Source organism: Phyllobates terribilis, unplaced genomic scaffold (genome assembly GCF_046119375.1).
Source record: "Phyllobates terribilis strain yellow unplaced genomic scaffold, ASM4611937v1 Scaffold_971__1_contigs__length_502685, whole genome shotgun sequence".
NCBI classification, from domain to species: Eukaryota; Metazoa; Chordata; class Amphibia; order Anura; family Dendrobatidae; genus Phyllobates; species Phyllobates terribilis.
The window spans coordinates 122,803-141,412 of record NW_027363731.1 but is presented as its reverse complement, the minus strand read 5'-3'; the positions used below and the strand labels follow the sequence as shown (position 1 = coordinate 141,412).

Genomic DNA, 18,610 nt, shown 5'->3' with positions numbered 1-18,610 from the left:
GGTGATGTTTTGTTACTGAATGGAAAAGAGCTGTGACTCTCTAGCCAAGATAGTGGCAAAATCAGTTACGGAAACAAGGTACCAGTGCCCCATGTGAGAATCGAACTCACGACCTTCAGATTACGAGACTGACGCGCTACCTGCTGCGCTAACGAGGCAAGATGCATGTAATAATCTGCGGAAGTTGCTTGTGCAAAGCAGTACACCTCTTTTTTTTCATATTGTAAGTGAGCTGGCAGTACATCTTCTCCCGTATGGTCTAGCGCTTAGGATTCCTGGTTTTCACCCAGGTGGCCTGGGTTCGACTCCCGGTATGGAAACACATCCTTTTCTACACCGTTGCCAACATTCAAAGACTGACGTGTGTTTTTAAAACAAACGTATTTCAGGTAGGATTTGTTTTTTTCAGGCAAAAATGCTGAACGCCCGCGTTTTGGCACTTCATTCTGACCCTTCACGCAAGATTCAATTTGGATTCGTAGCTCAACTCATTCTCAACCACCCCTTTTTACACCAAAGTGTCAAGAGACTCAACAACTCATGGGTCCTGTAAGTTATTTGGATTCCCATTTCCTTTCTAATGGAAAACGTTGTAGAATTGAATGGAAAAGTTATAAGTTGGTGACAAAATCTCTCGAGAAAAGGAGGGAACAGTGCCCCGTGTGAGGCTCAAACTCACAACCTTCAGATTACGAGACTGACGCACTACCTACTGCGCTAACGAAGCAAGTTGCACCTGCAGATCTGCAGAAGTTTATTGTGCATAGCAGAAAACTTATTTTTTTCATAATGTCACTGAGACGTTAGCGCATCTTTTCCCATATGGTCTAGCGGTTAGGATTCCTGGTTCTCACCCAGGTGGCCCGGGTTCGACTCCCGGTATGGGAATGCACCTTTATCTTAGCTACTGCCACCATTCAAAGACTGACGCGTGTTTTTCAATCAAAAATGTTTCTGGTAGATTTTCACTTTGCAACAAAAATACTTAACATTGGCGATGCATTATGACTTTTGCAAAAGATTTCCTTTTGTTTCATAGCTTAAGCCTTTTTCAACTACACAGTTTTACACAAAAGTGTCAAGGGACTCAACAAGCCATGTGTCCTGTCAGTCATTAGGGCTCCCATGTTCTTTCTAATCGGAAACAGTTTAGAACTGAATTGGAAAGTTCAGAGTTAGTTACAAAATCTCTTGAGAAAAGGAGGATGGCACTTGTGAGCAAAAAACTCGTGATCTTCAAATTATTCAACTGACGTGCCAAAAACCTTGACCATGTAGCGTGTTTTAGCTCTTGTAATGTTTATGTTTTGTATTCAAAGCAAAACACTCTTTTTTTTTTTTTTTTACACCTGTCTTGCTGTTTACTGTACTGCTTACACCATGTGGAGAAAGACTTAGTTAGTATTCCTGGTTGACTGGTTCAATTCCTGCTATGGGAGAGACTTTTTTTTGGGACTAGTGTCCACATTCCAAAGCCGACACGTGCCTTGCAGACAGAATCAGTTTAGGTTGGAACTGCTCTTTGCAGCCAAAAATGCAGACCACCAGGTTTTTTGGATATTTATTTGCACAAAAGCTTATTTGATGTCATATCTCAAACCATTCATATCTCTCACTTTTAATTCCTGGGTGTTAAGGGACTCAACAAGCCTTTATCCCTGTCTGTCATTGGAGCTCCCCTTCCATCAATTGGTGATGTTTTGTTACTGAATGGAAAAGAGCTGTGACTCTCTAGCCAAGATAGTGGCAAAATCAGTTACGGAAACAAGGTACCAGTGCCCCATGTGAGAATCGAACTCACGACCTTCAGATTACGAGACTGACGCGCTACCTGCTGCGCTAACGAGGCAAGATGCATGTAATAATCTGCGGAAGTTGCTTGTGCAAAGCAGTACACCTCTTTTTTTTCATATTGTAAGTGAGCTGGCAGTACATCTTCTCCCGTATGGTCTAGCGCTTAGGATTCCTGGTTTTCACCCAGGTGGCCTGGGTTCGACTCCCGGTATGGAAACACATCCTTTTCTACACCGTTGCCAACATTCAAAGACTGACGTGTGTTTTTAAAACAAACGTATTTCAGGTAGGATTTGTTTTTTTCAGGCAAAAATGCTGAACGCCCGCGTTTTGGCACTTCATTCTGACCCTTCACGCAAGATTCAATTTGGATTCGTAGCTCAACTCATTCTCAACCACCCCTTTTTACACCAAAGTGTCAAGAGACTCAACAACTCATGGGTCCTGTAAGTTATTTGGATTCCCATTTCCTTTCTAATGGAAAACGTTGTAGAATTGAATGGAAAAGTTATAAGTTGGTGACAAAATCTCTCGAGAAAAGGAGGGAACAGTGCCCCGTGTGAGGCTCAAACTCACAACCTTCAGATTACGAGACTGACGCACTACCTACTGCGCTAACGAAGCAAGTTGCACCTGCAGATCTGCAGAAGTTTATTGTGCATAGCAGAAAACTTATTTTTTTCATAATGTCACTGAGACGTTAGCGCATCTTTTCCCATATGGTCTAGCGGTTAGGATTCCTGGTTCTCACCCAGGTGGCCCGGGTTCGACTCCCGGTATGGGAATGCACCTTTATCTTAGCTACTGCCACCATTCAAAGACTGACGCGTGTTTTTCAATCAAAAATGTTTCTGGTAGATTTTCACTTTGCAACAAAAATACTTAACATTGGCGATGCATTATGACTTTTGCAAAAGATTTCCTTTTGTTTCATAGCTTAAGCCTTTTTCAACTACACAGTTTTACACAAAAGTGTCAAGGGACTCAACAAGCCATGTGTCCTGTCAGTCATTAGGGCTCCCATGTTCTTTCTAATCGGAAACAGTTTAGAACTGAATTGGAAAGTTCAGAGTTAGTTACAAAATCTCTTGAGAAAAGGAGGATGGCACTTGTGAGCAAAAAACTCGTGATCTTCAAATTATTCAACTGACGTGCCAAAAACCTTGACCATGTAGCGTGTTTTAGCTCTTGTAATGTTTATGTTTTGTATTCAAAGCAAAACACTCTTTTTTTTTTTTTTTTACACCTGTCTTGCTGTTTACTGTACTGCTTACACCATGTGGAGAAAGACTTAGTTAGTATTCCTGGTTGACTGGTTCAATTCCTGCTATGGGAGAGACTTTTTTTTGGGACTAGTGTCCACATTCCAAAGCCGACACGTGCCTTGCAGACAGAATCAGTTTAGGTTGGAACTGCTCTTTGCAGCCAAAAATGCAGACCACCAGGTTTTTTGGATATTTATTTGCACAAAAGCTTATTTGATGTCATATCTCAAACCATTCATATCTCTCACTTTTAATTCCTGGGTGTTAAGGGACTCAACAAGCCTTTATCCCTGTCTGTCATTGGAGCTCCCCTTCCATCAATTGGTGATGTTTTGTTACTGAATGGAAAAGAGCTGTGACTCTCTAGCCAAGATAGTGGCAAAATCAGTTACGGAAACAAGGTACCAGTGCCCCATGTGAGAATCGAACTCACGACCTTCAGATTACGAGACTGACGCGCTACCTGCTGCGCTAACGAGGCAAGATGCATGTAATAATCTGCGGAAGTTGCTTGTGCAAAGCAGTACACCTCTTTTTTTTCATATTGTAAGTGAGCTGGCAGTACATCTTCTCCCGTATGGTCTAGCGCTTAGGATTCCTGGTTTTCACCCAGGTGGCCTGGGTTCGACTCCCGGTATGGAAACACATCCTTTTCTACACCGTTGCCAACATTCAAAGACTGACGTGTGTTTTTAAAACAAACGTATTTCAGGTAGGATTTGTTTTTTTCAGGCAAAAATGCTGAACGCCCGCGTTTTGGCACTTCATTCTGACCCTTCACGCAAGATTCAATTTGGATTCGTAGCTCAACTCATTCTCAACCACCCCTTTTTACACCAAAGTGTCAAGAGACTCAACAACTCATGGGTCCTGTAAGTTATTTGGATTCCCATTTCCTTTCTAATGGAAAACGTTGTAGAATTGAATGGAAAAGTTATAAGTTGGTGACAAAATCTCTCGAGAAAAGGAGGGAACAGTGCCCCGTGTGAGGCTCAAACTCACAACCTTCAGATTACGAGACTGACGCACTACCTACTGCGCTAACGAAGCAAGTTGCACCTGCAGATCTGCAGAAGTTTATTGTGCATAGCAGAAAACTTATTTTTTTCATAATGTCACTGAGACGTTAGCGCATCTTTTCCCATATGGTCTAGCGGTTAGGATTCCTGGTTCTCACCCAGGTGGCCCGGGTTCGACTCCCGGTATGGGAATGCACCTTTATCTTAGCTACTGCCACCATTCAAAGACTGACGCGTGTTTTTCAATCAAAAATGTTTCTGGTAGATTTTCACTTTGCAACAAAAATACTTAACATTGGCGATGCATTATGACTTTTGCAAAAGATTTCCTTTTGTTTCATAGCTTAAGCCTTTTTCAACTACACAGTTTTACACAAAAGTGTCAAGGGACTCAACAAGCCATGTGTCCTGTCAGTCATTAGGGCTCCCATGTTCTTTCTAATCGGAAACAGTTTAGAACTGAATTGGAAAGTTCAGAGTTAGTTACAAAATCTCTTGAGAAAAGGAGGATGGCACTTGTGAGCAAAAAACTCGTGATCTTCAAATTATTCAACTGACGTGCCAAAAACCTTGACCATGTAGCGTGTTTTAGCTCTTGTAATGTTTATGTTTTGTATTCAAAGCAAAACACTCTTTTTTTTTTTTTTTTACACCTGTCTTGCTGTTTACTGTACTGCTTACACCATGTGGAGAAAGACTTAGTTAGTATTCCTGGTTGACTGGTTCAATTCCTGCTATGGGAGAGACTTTTTTTTGGGACTAGTGTCCACATTCCAAAGCCGACACGTGCCTTGCAGACAGAATCAGTTTAGGTTGGAACTGCTCTTTGCAGCCAAAAATGCAGACCACCAGGTTTTTTGGATATTTATTTGCACAAAAGCTTATTTGATGTCATATCTCAAACCATTCATATCTCTCACTTTTAATTCCTGGGTGTTAAGGGACTCAACAAGCCTTTATCCCTGTCTGTCATTGGAGCTCCCCTTCCATCAATTGGTGATGTTTTGTTACTGAATGGAAAAGAGCTGTGACTCTCTAGCCAAGATAGTGGCAAAATCAGTTACGGAAACAAGGTACCAGTGCCCCATGTGAGAATCGAACTCACGACCTTCAGATTACGAGACTGACGCGCTACCTGCTGCGCTAACGAGGCAAGATGCATGTAATAATCTGCGGAAGTTGCTTGTGCAAAGCAGTACACCTCTTTTTTTTCATATTGTAAGTGAGCTGGCAGTACATCTTCTCCCGTATGGTCTAGCGCTTAGGATTCCTGGTTTTCACCCAGGTGGCCTGGGTTCGACTCCCGGTATGGAAACACATCCTTTTCTACACCGTTGCCAACATTCAAAGACTGACGTGTGTTTTTAAAACAAACGTATTTCAGGTAGGATTTGTTTTTTTCAGGCAAAAATGCTGAACGCCCGCGTTTTGGCACTTCATTCTGACCCTTCACGCAAGATTCAATTTGGATTCGTAGCTCAACTCATTCTCAACCACCCCTTTTTACACCAAAGTGTCAAGAGACTCAACAACTCATGGGTCCTGTAAGTTATTTGGATTCCCATTTCCTTTCTAATGGAAAACGTTGTAGAATTGAATGGAAAAGTTATAAGTTGGTGACAAAATCTCTCGAGAAAAGGAGGGAACAGTGCCCCGTGTGAGGCTCAAACTCACAACCTTCAGATTACGAGACTGACGCACTACCTACTGCGCTAACGAAGCAAGTTGCACCTGCAGATCTGCAGAAGTTTATTGTGCATAGCAGAAAACTTATTTTTTTCATAATGTCACTGAGACGTTAGCGCATCTTTTCCCATATGGTCTAGCGGTTAGGATTCCTGGTTCTCACCCAGGTGGCCCGGGTTCGACTCCCGGTATGGGAATGCACCTTTATCTTAGCTACTGCCACCATTCAAAGACTGACGCGTGTTTTTCAATCAAAAATGTTTCTGGTAGATTTTCACTTTGCAACAAAAATACTTAACATTGGCGATGCATTATGACTTTTGCAAAAGATTTCCTTTTGTTTCATAGCTTAAGCCTTTTTCAACTACACAGTTTTACACAAAAGTGTCAAGGGACTCAACAAGCCATGTGTCCTGTCAGTCATTAGGGCTCCCATGTTCTTTCTAATCGGAAACAGTTTAGAACTGAATTGGAAAGTTCAGAGTTAGTTACAAAATCTCTTGAGAAAAGGAGGATGGCACTTGTGAGCAAAAAACTCGTGATCTTCAAATTATTCAACTGACGTGCCAAAAACCTTGACCATGTAGCGTGTTTTAGCTCTTGTAATGTTTATGTTTTGTATTCAAAGCAAAACACTCTTTTTTTTTTTTTTTTACACCTGTCTTGCTGTTTACTGTACTGCTTACACCATGTGGAGAAAGACTTAGTTAGTATTCCTGGTTGACTGGTTCAATTCCTGCTATGGGAGAGACTTTTTTTTGGGACTAGTGTCCACATTCCAAAGCCGACACGTGCCTTGCAGACAGAATCAGTATAGGTTGGAACTGCTCTTTGCAGCCAAAAATGCAGACCACCAGGTTTTTTGGATATTTATTTGCACAAAAGCTTATTTGATGTCATATCTCAAACCATTCATATCTCTCACTTTTAATTCCTGGGTGTTAAGGGACTCAACAAGCCTTTATCCCTGTCTGTCATTGGAGCTCCCCTTCCATCAATTGGTGATGTTTTGTTACTGAATGGAAAAGAGCTGTGACTCTCTAGCCAAGATAGTGGCAAAATCAGTTACGGAAACAAGGTACCAGTGCCCCATGTGAGAATCGAACTCACGACCTTCAGATTACGAGACTGACGCGCTACCTGCTGCGCTAACGAGGCAAGATGCATGTAATAATCTGCGGAAGTTGCTTGTGCAAAGCAGTACACCTCTTTTTTTTCATATTGTAAGTGAGCTGGCAGTACATCTTCTCCCGTATGGTCTAGCGCTTAGGATTCCTGGTTTTCACCCAGGTGGCCTGGGTTCGACTCCCGGTATGGAAACACATCCTTTTCTACACCGTTGCCAACATTCAAAGACTGACGTGTGTTTTTAAAACAAACGTATTTCAGGTAGGATTTGTTTTTTTCAGGCAAAAATGCTGAACGCCCGCGTTTTGGCACTTCATTCTGACCCTTCACGCAAGATTCAATTTGGATTCGTAGCTCAACTCATTCTCAACCACCCCTTTTTACACCAAAGTGTCAAGAGACTCAACAACTCATGGGTCCTGTAAGTTATTTGGATTCCCATTTCCTTTCTAATGGAAAACGTTGTAGAATTGAATGGAAAAGTTATAAGTTGGTGACAAAATCTCTCGAGAAAAGGAGGGAACAGTGCCCCGTGTGAGGCTCAAACTCACAACCTTCAGATTACGAGACTGACGCACTACCTACTGCGCTAACGAAGCAAGTTGCACCTGCAGATCTGCAGAAGTTTATTGTGCATAGCAGAAAACTTATTTTTTTCATAATGTCACTGAGACGTTAGCGCATCTTTTCCCATATGGTCTAGCGGTTAGGATTCCTGGTTCTCACCCAGGTGGCCCGGGTTCGACTCCCGGTATGGGAATGCACCTTTATCTTAGCTACTGCCACCATTCAAAGACTGACGCGTGTTTTTCAATCAAAAATGTTTCTGGTAGATTTTCACTTTGCAACAAAAATACTTAACATTGGCGATGCATTATGACTTTTGCAAAAGATTTCCTTTTGTTTCATAGCTTAAGCCTTTTTCAACTACACAGTTTTACACAAAAGTGTCAAGGGACTCAACAAGCCATGTGTCCTGTCAGTCATTAGGGCTCCCATGTTCTTTCTAATCGGAAACAGTTTAGAACTGAATTGGAAAGTTCAGAGTTAGTTACAAAATCTCTTGAGAAAAGGAGGATGGCACTTGTGAGCAAAAAACTCGTGATCTTCAAATTATTCAACTGACGTGCCAAAAACCTTGACCATGTAGCGTGTTTTAGCTCTTGTAATGTTTATGTTTTGTATTCAAAGCAAAACACTCTTTTTTTTTTTTTTTTACACCTGTCTTGCTGTTTACTGTACTGCTTACACCATGTGGAGAAAGACTTAGTTAGTATTCCTGGTTGACTGGTTCAATTCCTGCTATGGGAGAGACTTTTTTTTGGGACTAGTGTCCACATTCCAAAGCCGACACGTGCCTTGCAGACAGAATCAGTTTAGGTTGGAACTGCTCTTTGCAGCCAAAAATGCAGACCACCAGGTTTTTTGGATATTTATTTGCACAAAAGCTTATTTGATGTCATATCTCAAACCATTCATATCTCTCACTTTTAATTCCTGGGTGTTAAGGGACTCAACAAGCCTTTATCCCTGTCTGTCATTGGAGCTCCCCTTCCATCAATTGGTGATGTTTTGTTACTGAATGGAAAAGAGCTGTGACTCTCTAGCCAAGATAGTGGCAAAATCAGTTACGGAAACAAGGTACCAGTGCCCCATGTGAGAATCGAACTCACGACCTTCAGATTACGAGACTGACGCGCTACCTGCTGCGCTAACGAGGCAAGATGCATGTAATAATCTGCGGAAGTTGCTTGTGCAAAGCAGTACACCTCTTTTTTTTCATATTGTAAGTGAGCTGGCAGTACATCTTCTCCCGTATGGTCTAGCGCTTAGGATTCCTGGTTTTCACCCAGGTGGCCTGGGTTCGACTCCCGGTATGGAAACACATCCTTTTCTACACCGTTGCCAACATTCAAAGACTGACGTGTGTTTTTAAAACAAACGTATTTCAGGTAGGATTTGTTTTTTTCAGGCAAAAATGCTGAACGCCCGCGTTTTGGCACTTCATTCTGACCCTTCACGCAAGATTCAATTTGGATTCGTAGCTCAACTCATTCTCAACCACCCCTTTTTACACCAAAGTGTCAAGAGACTCAACAACTCATGGGTCCTGTAAGTTATTTGGATTCCCATTTCCTTTCTAATGGAAAACGTTGTAGAATTGAATGGAAAAGTTATAAGTTGGTGACAAAATCTCTCGAGAAAAGGAGGGAACAGTGCCCCGTGTGAGGCTCAAACTCACAACCTTCAGATTACGAGACTGACGCACTACCTACTGCGCTAACGAAGCAAGTTGCACCTGCAGATCTGCAGAAGTTTATTGTGCATAGCAGAAAACTTATTTTTTTCATAATGTCACTGAGACGTTAGCGCATCTTTTCCCATATGGTCTAGCGGTTAGGATTCCTGGTTCTCACCCAGGTGGCCCGGGTTCGACTCCCGGTATGGGAATGCACCTTTATCTTAGCTACTGCCACCATTCAAAGACTGACGCGTGTTTTTCAATCAAAAATGTTTCTGGTAGATTTTCACTTTGCAACAAAAATACTTAACATTGGCGATGCATTATGACTTTTGCAAAAGATTTCCTTTTGTTTCATAGCTTAAGCCTTTTTCAACTACACAGTTTTACACAAAAGTGTCAAGGGACTCAACAAGCCATGTGTCCTGTCAGTCATTAGGGCTCCCATGTTCTTTCTAATCGGAAACAGTTTAGAACTGAATTGGAAAGTTCAGAGTTAGTTACAAAATCTCTTGAGAAAAGGAGGATGGCACTTGTGAGCAAAAAACTCGTGATCTTCAAATTATTCAACTGACGTGCCAAAAACCTTGACCATGTAGCGTGTTTTAGCTCTTGTAATGTTTATGTTTTGTATTCAAAGCAAAACACTCTTTTTTTTTTTTTTTTACACCTGTCTTGCTGTTTACTGTACTGCTTACACCATGTGGAGAAAGACTTAGTTAGTATTCCTGGTTGACTGGTTCAATTCCTGCTATGGGAGAGACTTTTTTTTGGGACTAGTGTCCACATTCCAAAGCCGACACGTGCCTTGCAGACAGAATCAGTTTAGGTTGGAACTGCTCTTTGCAGCCAAAAATGCAGACCACCAGGTTTTTTGGATATTTATTTGCACAAAAGCTTATTTGATGTCATATCTCAAACCATTCATATCTCTCACTTTTAATTCCTGGGTGTTAAGGGACTCAACAAGCCTTTATCCCTGTCTGTCATTGGAGCTCCCCTTCCATCAATTGGTGATGTTTTGTTACTGAATGGAAAAGAGCTGTGACTCTCTAGCCAAGATAGTGGCAAAATCAGTTACGGAAACAAGGTACCAGTGCCCCATGTGAGAATCGAACTCACGACCTTCAGATTACGAGACTGACGCGCTACCTGCTGCGCTAATGAGGCAAGATGCATGTAATAATCTGCGGAAGTTGCTTGTGCAAAGCAGTACACCTCTTTTTTTTCATATTGTAAGTGAGCTGGCAGTACATCTTCTCCCGTATGGTCTAGCGCTTAGGATTCCTGGTTTTCACCCAGGTGGCCTGGGTTCGACTCCCGGTATGGAAACACATCCTTTTCTACACCGTTGCCAACATTCAAAGACTGACGTGTGTTTTTAAAACAAACGTATTTCAGGTAGGATTTGTTTTTTTCAGGCAAAAATGCTGAACGCCCGCGTTTTGGCACTTCATTCTGACCCTTCACGCAAGATTCAATTTGGATTCGTAGCTCAACTCATTCTCAACCACCCCTTTTTACACCAAAGTGTCAAGAGACTCAACAACTCATGGGTCCTGTAAGTTATTTGGATTCCCATTTCCTTTCTAATGGAAAACGTTGTAGAATTGAATGGAAAAGTTATAAGTTGGTGACAAAATCTCTCGAGAAAAGGAGGGAACAGTGCCCCGTGTGAGGCTCAAACTCACAACCTTCAGATTACGAGACTGACGCACTACCTACTGCGCTAACGAAGCAAGTTGCACCTGCAGATCTGCAGAAGTTTATTGTGCATAGCAGAAAACTTATTTTTTTCATAATGTCACTGAGACGTTAGCGCATCTTTTCCCATATGGTCTAGCGGTTAGGATTCCTGGTTCTCACCCAGGTGGCCCGGGTTCGACTCCCGGTATGGGAATGCACCTTTATCTTAGCTACTGCCACCATTCAAAGACTGACGCGTGTTTTTCAATCAAAAATGTTTCTGGTAGATTTTCACTTTGCAACAAAAATACTTAACATTGGCGATGCATTATGACTTTTGCAAAAGATTTCCTTTTGTTTCATAGCTTAAGCCTTTTTCAACTACACAGTTTTACACAAAAGTGTCAAGGGACTCAACAAGCCATGTGTCCTGTCAGTCATTAGGGCTCCCATGTTCTTTCTAATCGGAAACAGTTTAGAACTGAATTGGAAAGTTCAGAGTTAGTTACAAAATCTCTTGAGAAAAGGAGGATGGCACTTGTGAGCAAAAAACTCGTGATCTTCAAATTATTCAACTGACGTGCCAAAAACCTTGACCATGTAGCGTGTTTTAGCTCTTGTAATGTTTATGTTTTGTATTCAAAGCAAAACACTCTTTTTTTTTTTTTTTTACACCTGTCTTGCTGTTTACTGTACTGCTTACACCATGTGGAGAAAGACTTAGTTAGTATTCCTGGTTGACTGGTTCAATTCCTGCTATGGGAGAGACTTTTTTTTGGGACTAGTGTCCACATTCCAAAGCCGACACGTGCCTTGCAGACAGAATCAGTATAGGTTGGAACTGCTCTTTGCAGCCAAAAATGCAGACCACCAGGTTTTTTGGATATTTATTTGCACAAAAGCTTATTTGATGTCATATCTCAAACCATTCATATCTCTCACTTTTAATTCCTGGGTGTTAAGGGACTCAACAAGCCTTTATCCCTGTCTGTCATTGGAGCTCCCCTTCCATCAATTGGTGATGTTTTGTTACTGAATGGAAAAGAGCTGTGACTCTCTAGCCAAGATAGTGGCAAAATCAGTTACGGAAACAAGGTACCAGTGCCCCATGTGAGAATCGAACTCACGACCTTCAGATTACGAGACTGACGCGCTACCTGCTGCGCTAACGAGGCAAGATGCATGTAATAATCTGCGGAAGTTGCTTGTGCAAAGCAGTACACCTCTTTTTTTTCATATTGTAAGTGAGCTGGCAGTACATCTTCTCCCGTATGGTCTAGCGCTTAGGATTCCTGGTTTTCACCCAGGTGGCCTGGGTTCGACTCCCGGTATGGAAACACATCCTTTTCTACACCGTTGCCAACATTCAAAGACTGACGTGTGTTTTTAAAACAAACGTATTTCAGGTAGGATTTGTTTTTTTCAGGCAAAAATGCTGAACGCCCGCGTTTTGGCACTTCATTCTGACCCTTCACGCAAGATTCAATTTGGATTCGTAGCTCAACTCATTCTCAACCACCCCTTTTTACACCAAAGTGTCAAGAGACTCAACAACTCATGGGTCCTGTAAGTTATTTGGATTCCCATTTCCTTTCTAATGGAAAACGTTGTAGAATTGAATGGAAAAGTTATAAGTTGGTGACAAAATCTCTCGAGAAAAGGAGGGAACAGTGCCCCGTGTGAGGCTCAAACTCACAACCTTCAGATTACGAGACTGACGCACTACCTACTGCGCTAACGAAGCAAGTTGCACCTGCAGATCTGCAGAAGTTTATTGTGCATAGCAGAAAACTTATTTTTTTCATAATGTCACTGAGACGTTAGCGCATCTTTTCCCATATGGTCTAGCGGTTAGGATTCCTGGTTCTCACCCAGGTGGCCCGGGTTCGACTCCCGGTATGGGAATGCACCTTTATCTTAGCTACTGCCACCATTCAAAGACTGACGCGTGTTTTTCAATCAAAAATGTTTCTGGTAGATTTTCACTTTGCAACAAAAATACTTAACATTGGCGATGCATTATGACTTTTGCAAAAGATTTCCTTTTGTTTCATAGCTTAAGCCTTTTTCAACTACACAGTTTTACACAAAAGTGTCAAGGGACTCAACAAGCCATGTGTCCTGTCAGTCATTAGGGCTCCCATGTTCTTTCTAATCGGAAACAGTTTAGAACTGAATTGGAAAGTTCAGAGTTAGTTACAAAATCTCTTGAGAAAAGGAGGATGGCACTTGTGAGCAAAAAACTCGTGATCTTCAAATTATTCAACTGACGTGCCAAAAACCTTGACCATGTAGCGTGTTTTAGCTCTTGTAATGTTTATGTTTTGTATTCAAAGCAAAACACTCTTTTTTTTTTTTTTTTACACCTGTCTTGCTGTTTACTGTACTGCTTACACCATGTGGAGAAAGACTTAGTTAGTATTCCTGGTTGACTGGTTCAATTCCTGCTATGGGAGAGACTTTTTTTTGGGACTAGTGTCCACATTCCAAAGCCGACACGTGCCTTGCAGACAGAATCAGTTTAGGTTGGAACTGCTCTTTGCAGCCAAAAATGCAGACCACCAGGTTTTTTGGATATTTATTTGCACAAAAGCTTATTTGATGTCATATCTCAAACCATTCATATCTCTCACTTTTAATTCCTGGGTGTTAAGGGACTCAACAAGCCTTTATCCCTGTCTGTCATTGGAGCTCCCCTTCCATCAATTGGTGATGTTTTGTTACTGAATGGAAAAGAGCTGTGACTCTCTAGCCAAGATAGTGGCAAAATCAGTTACGGAAACAAGGTACCAGTGCCCCATGTGAGAATCGAACTCACGACCTTCAGATTACGAGACTGACGCGCTACCTGCTGCGCTAACGAGGCAAGATGCATGTAATAATCTGCGGAAGTTGCTTGTGCAAAGCAGTACACCTCTTTTTTTTCATATTGTAAGTGAGCTGGCAGTACATCTTCTCCCGTATGGTCTAGCGCTTAGGATTCCTGGTTTTCACCCAGGTGGCCTGGGTTCGACTCCCGGTATGGAAACACATCCTTTTCTACACCGTTGCCAACATTCAAAGACTGTCGTGTGTTTTTAAAACAAACGTATTTCAGGTAGGATTTGTTTTTTTCAGGCAAAAATGCTGAACGCCCGCGTTTTGGCACTTCATTCTGACCCTTCACGCAAGATTCAATTTGGATTCGTAGCTCAACTCATTCTCAACCACCCCTTTTTACACCAAAGTGTCAAGAGACTCAACAACTCATGGGTCCTGTAAGTTATTTGGATTCCCATTTCCTTTCTAATGGAAAACGTTGTAGAATTGAATGGAAAAGTTCTAAGTTGGTGACAAAATCTCTCGAGAAAAGGAGGGAACAGTGCCCCGTGTGAGGCTCAAACTCACAACCTTCAGATTACGAGACTGACGCACTACCTACTGCGCTAACGAAGCAAGTTGCACCTGCAGATCTGCAGAAGTTTATTGTGCATAGCAGAAAACTTATTTTTTTCATAATGTCACTGAGACGTTAGCGCATCTTTTCCCATATGGTCTAGCGGTTAGGATTCCTGGTTCTCACCCAGGTGGCCCGGGTTCGACTCCCGGTATGGGAATGCACCTTTATCTTAGCTACTGCCACCATTCAAAGACTGACGCGTGTTTTTCAATCAAAAATGTTTCTGGTAGATTTTCACTTTGCAACAAAAATACTTAACATTGGCGATGCATTATGACTTTTGCAAAAGATTTCCTTTTGTTTCATAGCTTAAGCCTTTTTCAACTACACAGTTTTACACAAAAGTGTCAAGGGACTCAACAAGCCATGTGTCCTGTCAGTCATTAGGGCTCCCATGTTCTTTCTAATCGGAAACAGTTTAGAACTGAATTGGAAAGTTCAGAGTTAGTGACAAAATCTCTTGAGAAAAGGAGGATGGCACTTGTGAGCAAAAAACTCGTGATCTTCAAATTATTCAACTGACGTGCCAAAAACCTTGACCATGTAGCGTGTTTTAGCTCTTGTAATGTTTATGTTTTGTATTCAAAGCAAAACACTCTTTTTTTTTTTTTTTACACCTGTCTTGCTGTTTACTGTACTGCTTACACCATGTGGAGAAAGACTTAGTTAGTATTCCTGGTTGACTGGTTCAATTCCTGCTATGGGAGAGACTTTTTTTTGGGACTAGTGTCCACATTCCAAAGCCGACACGTGCCTTGCAGACAGAATCAGTTTAGGTTGGAACTGCTCTTTGCAGCCAAAAATGCAGACCACCAGGTTTTTTGGATATTTATTTGCACAAAAGCTTATTTGATGTCATATCTCAAACCATTCATATCTCTCACTTTTAATTCCTGGGTGTTAAGGGACTCAACAAGCCTTTATCCCTGTCTGTCATTGGAGCTCCCCTTCCATCAATTGGTGATGTTTTGTTACTGAATGGAAAAGAGCTGTGACTCTCTAGCCAAGATAGTGGCAAAATCAGTTACGGAAACAAGGTACCAGTGCCCCATGTGAGAATCGAACTCACGACCTTCAGATTACGAGACTGACGCGCTACCTGCTGCGCTAACGAGGCAAGATGCATGTAATAATCTGCGGAAGTTGCTTGTGCAAAGCAGTACACCTCTTTTTTTTCATATTGTAAGTGAGCTGGCAGTACATCTTCTCCCGTATGGTCTAGCGCTTAGGATTCCTGGTTTTCACCCAGGTGGCCTGGGTTCGACTCCCGGTATGGAAACACATCCTTTTCTACACCGTTGCCAACATTCAAAGACTGACGTGTGTTTTTAAAACAAACGTATTTCAGGTAGGATTTGTTTTTTTCAGGCAAAAATGCTGAACGCCCGCGTTTTGGCACTTCATTCTGACCCTTCACGCAAGATTCAATTTGGATTCGTAGCTCAACTCATTCTCAACCACCCCTTTTTACACCAAAGTGTCAAGAGACTCAACAACTCATGGGTCCTGTAAGTTATTTGGATTCCCATTTCCTTTCTAATGGAAAACGTTGTAGAATTGAATGGAAAAGTTCTAAGTTGGTGACAAAATCTCTCGAGAAAAGGAGGGAACAGTGCCCCGTGTGAGGCTCAAACTCACAACCTTCAGATTACGAGACTGACGCACTACCTACTGCGCTAACGAAGCAAGTTGCACCTGCAGATCTGCAGAAGTTTATTGTGCATAGCAGAAAACTTATTTTTTTCATAATGTCACTGAGACATTAGCGCATCTTTTCCCATATGGTCTAGCGGTTAGGATTCCTGGTTCTCACCCAGGTGGCCCGGGTTCGACTCCCGGTATGGGAATGCACCTTTATCTTAGCTACTGCCACCATTCAAAGACTGACGCGTGTTTTTCAATCAAAAATGTTTCTGGTAGATTTTCACTTTGCAACAAAAATACTTAACATTGGCGATGCATTATGACTTTTGCAAAAGATTTCCTTTTGTTTCATAGCTTAAGCCTTTTTCAACTACACAGTTTTACACAAAAGTGTCAAGGGACTCAACAAGCCATGTGTCCTGTCAGTCATTAGGGCTCCCATGTTCTTTCTAATCGGAAACAGTTTAGAACTGAATTGGAAAGTTCAGAGTTAGTGACAAAATCTCTTGAGAAAAGGAGGATGGCACTTGTGAGCAAAAAACTCGTGATCTTCAAATTATTCAACTGACGTGCCAAAAACCTTGACCATGTAGCGTGTTTTAGCTCTTGTAATGTTTATGTTTTGTATTCAAAGCAAAACACTCTTTTTTTTTTTTTTTACACCTGTCTTGCTGTTTACTGTACTGCTTACACCATGTGGAGAAAGACTTAGTTAGTATTCCTGGTTGACTGGTTCAGTTCCTGCTATGGGAGAGACTTTTTTTTGGGACTAGTGTCCACATTCCAAAGCCGACACGTGCCTTGCAGACAGAATCAGTTTAGGTTGGAACTGCTCTTTGCAGCCAAAAATGCAGACCACCAGGTTTTTTGGATATTTATTTGCACAAAAGCTTATTTGATGTCATATCTCAAACCATTCATATCTCTCACTTTTAATTCCTGGGTGTTAAGGGACTCAACAAGCCTTTATCCCTGTCTGTCATTGGAGCTCCCCTTCCATCAATTGGTGATGTTTTGTTACTGAATGGAAAAGAGCTGTGACTCTCTAGCCAAGATAGTGGCAAAATCAGTTACGGAAACAAGGTACCAGTGCCCCATGTGAGAATCGAACTCACGACCTTCAGATTACGAGACTGACGCGCTACCTGCTGCGCTAACGAGGCAAGATGCATGTAATAATCTGCGGAAGTTGCTTGTGCAAAGCAGTACACCTCTTTTTTTTCATATTGTAAGTGAGCTGGCAGTACATCTTCTCCCGTATGGTCTAGCGCTTAGGATTCCTGGTTTTCACCCAGGTGGCCTGGGTTCGACTCCCGGTATGGAAACACATCCTTTTCTACACCGTTGCCAACATTCAAAGACTGACGTGTGTTTTTAAAACAAACGTATTTCAGGTAGGATTTGTTTTTTTCAGGCAAAAATGCTGAACGCCCGCGTTTTGGCACTTCATTCTGACCCTTCACGCAAGATTCAATTTGGATTCGTAGCTCAACTCATTCTCAACCACCCCTTTTTACACCAAAGTGTCAAGAGACTCAACAACTCATGGGTCCTGTAAGTTATTTGGATTCCCATTTCCTTTCTAATGGAAAACGTTGTAGAATTGAATGGAAAAGTTATAAGTTGGTGACAAAATCTCTCGAGAAAAGGAGGGAACAGTGCCCCGTGTGAGGCTCAAACTCACAACCTTCAGATTACGAGACTGACGCACTACCTACTGCGCTAACGAAGCAAGTTGCACCTGCAGATCTGCAGAAGTTTATTGTGCATAGCAGAAAACTTATTTTTTTCATAATGTCACTGAGACGTTAGCGCATCTTTTCCCATATGGTCTAGCGGTTAGGATTCCTGGTTCTCACCCAGGTGGCCCGGGTTCGACTCCCGGTATGGGAATGCACCTTTATCTTAGCTACTGCCACCATTCAAAGACTGACGCGTGTTTTTCAATCAAAAATGTTTCTGGTAGATTTTCACTTTGCAACAAAAATACTTAACATTGGCGATGCATTATGACTTTTGCAAAAGATTTCCTTTTGTTTCATAGCTTAAGCCTTTTTCAACTACACAGTTTTACACAAAAGTGTCAAGGGACTCAACAAGCCATGTGTCCTGTCAGTCATTAGGGCTCCCATGTTCTTTCTAATCGGAAACAGTTTAGAACTGAATTGGAAAGTTCAGAGTTAGTTACAAAATCTCTTGAGAAAAGGAGGATGGCACTTGTGAGCAAAAAACTCGTGATCTTCAAATTATTCAACTGACGTGCCAAAAACCTTGACCATGTAGCGTGTTTTAGCTCTTGTAATGTTTATGTTTTGTATTCAAAGCAAAACACTCTTTTTTTTTTTTTTTTACACCTGTCTTGCTGTTTACTGTACTGCTTACACCATGTGGAGAAAGACTTAGTTAGTATTCCTGGTTGACTGGTTCAATTCCTGCTATGGGAGAGACTTTTTTTTGGGACTAGTGTCCACATTCCAAAGCCGACACGTGCCTTGCAGACAGAATCAGTTTAGGTTGGAACTGCTCTTTGCAGCCAAAAATGCAGACCACCAGGTTTTTTGGATATTTATTTGCACAAAAGCTTATTTGATGTCATATCTCAAACCATTCATATCTCTCACTTTTAATTCCTGGGTGTTAACGGACTCAACAAGCCTTTATCCCTGTCTGTCATTGGAGCTCCCCTTCCATCAATTGGTGATGTTTT

The 18,610-nt window shown here is 41.8% G+C and overlaps 11 non-coding genes across 11 annotated transcripts; all 11 read left to right on the top strand.

The window, feature by feature from the left end:
- The first annotated feature begins 816 nt into the window (after positions 1-816).
- TRNAE-CUC (transfer RNA glutamic acid (anticodon CUC)) lies at positions 817-888 on the top strand. Its single transcript has one exon. It is a non-coding gene; the product is annotated as a tRNA-Glu (tRNA).
- A 1,619-nt stretch (positions 889-2,507) lies between these two features.
- Positions 2,508-2,579, top strand: TRNAE-CUC (transfer RNA glutamic acid (anticodon CUC)). The gene has a single exon. It is a non-coding gene; the product is annotated as a tRNA-Glu (tRNA).
- A 1,619-nt stretch (positions 2,580-4,198) lies between these two features.
- Positions 4,199-4,270, top strand: TRNAE-CUC (transfer RNA glutamic acid (anticodon CUC)). The gene has a single exon. It is a non-coding gene; the product is annotated as a tRNA-Glu (tRNA).
- Positions 4,271-5,889: 1,619 nt separating this feature from the next.
- TRNAE-CUC (transfer RNA glutamic acid (anticodon CUC)) lies at positions 5,890-5,961 on the top strand. The gene has a single exon. It is a non-coding gene; the product is annotated as a tRNA-Glu (tRNA).
- A 1,619-nt stretch (positions 5,962-7,580) lies between these two features.
- On the top strand, positions 7,581-7,652 carry TRNAE-CUC (transfer RNA glutamic acid (anticodon CUC)). The gene has a single exon. It is a non-coding gene; the product is annotated as a tRNA-Glu (tRNA).
- Positions 7,653-9,271: 1,619 nt separating this feature from the next.
- Positions 9,272-9,343, top strand: TRNAE-CUC (transfer RNA glutamic acid (anticodon CUC)). Its single transcript has one exon. It is a non-coding gene; the product is annotated as a tRNA-Glu (tRNA).
- A 1,619-nt stretch (positions 9,344-10,962) lies between these two features.
- Positions 10,963-11,034, top strand: TRNAE-CUC (transfer RNA glutamic acid (anticodon CUC)). The gene has a single exon. It is a non-coding gene; the product is annotated as a tRNA-Glu (tRNA).
- Positions 11,035-12,653: 1,619 nt separating this feature from the next.
- On the top strand, positions 12,654-12,725 carry TRNAE-CUC (transfer RNA glutamic acid (anticodon CUC)). The gene has a single exon. It is a non-coding gene; the product is annotated as a tRNA-Glu (tRNA).
- Positions 12,726-14,344: 1,619 nt separating this feature from the next.
- On the top strand, positions 14,345-14,416 carry TRNAE-CUC (transfer RNA glutamic acid (anticodon CUC)). Its single transcript has one exon. It is a non-coding gene; the product is annotated as a tRNA-Glu (tRNA).
- Positions 14,417-16,034: 1,618 nt separating this feature from the next.
- TRNAE-CUC (transfer RNA glutamic acid (anticodon CUC)) lies at positions 16,035-16,106 on the top strand. Its single transcript has one exon. It is a non-coding gene; the product is annotated as a tRNA-Glu (tRNA).
- Positions 16,107-17,724: 1,618 nt separating this feature from the next.
- Positions 17,725-17,796, top strand: TRNAE-CUC (transfer RNA glutamic acid (anticodon CUC)). The gene has a single exon. It is a non-coding gene; the product is annotated as a tRNA-Glu (tRNA).
- Positions 17,797-18,610: the final 814 nt, after the last annotated feature.